Raw genomic sequence first — 655 nt, 5'->3', positions numbered from 1 at the left:
TGCATCCCTATGTTCATAGCAGCACAATTCACCATAGCTAAGATCTGGAAACAGCCTAAGTGCCCATCAGTAGATGAATGGATTAGAAAACAGTGGTACATCTACACGATGGAATACTATGCTGCTGTAAAAAAGAAGGAACTCTTACCATTTGCAATGGCATGGATGGAACTGGAGAGCATTATGCTAAGTGAAATAAGCCAGTCAATGAAAGAAAAATACCACATGATCTCACTCATTTCTGGTTAATAAAGACCATTATAAACTTATGAACAAAAATAGGTATGAGGGAGTTTACTTCTCTTTCTCTCTCCACGTTGTGAGGATACAAAGAGGAGGTGGCCTGCAAATCAGGAAAAGGGCCCGCACCAGGAACCCAGCCACACTGGCACCCTGACCTGGGACTTTTAGCCGCCGAACTTGAAAAATAAATATTTATTGTTTCAGCCACTTAGTTTATGGTAATTTGTCATAGCAGCCTGGACTAAAATAGAAATTGGTACTTAGAACTGGAGTGCTACTATAATAAATACCTTAAACACACACACACAAACAAATAAACAAATAAACAAAAAAACCTTAGTACTACAATCCCACATCAGTGTAGGGCCCTGTCTAAGAAGGGAGCTCAGACACTTAAGTTTTCAGAGTTAAG

The sequence above is a fragment of the Myotis davidii genome, unplaced genomic scaffold, assembly GCF_000327345.1.
Source record: "Myotis davidii unplaced genomic scaffold, ASM32734v1 scaffold42, whole genome shotgun sequence".
Classification (NCBI taxonomy): Eukaryota; Metazoa; Chordata; class Mammalia; order Chiroptera; family Vespertilionidae; genus Myotis; species Myotis davidii.
The sequence above is the reverse complement of the archived record's forward strand: the minus strand, read 5'-3'. Positions refer to the sequence as shown.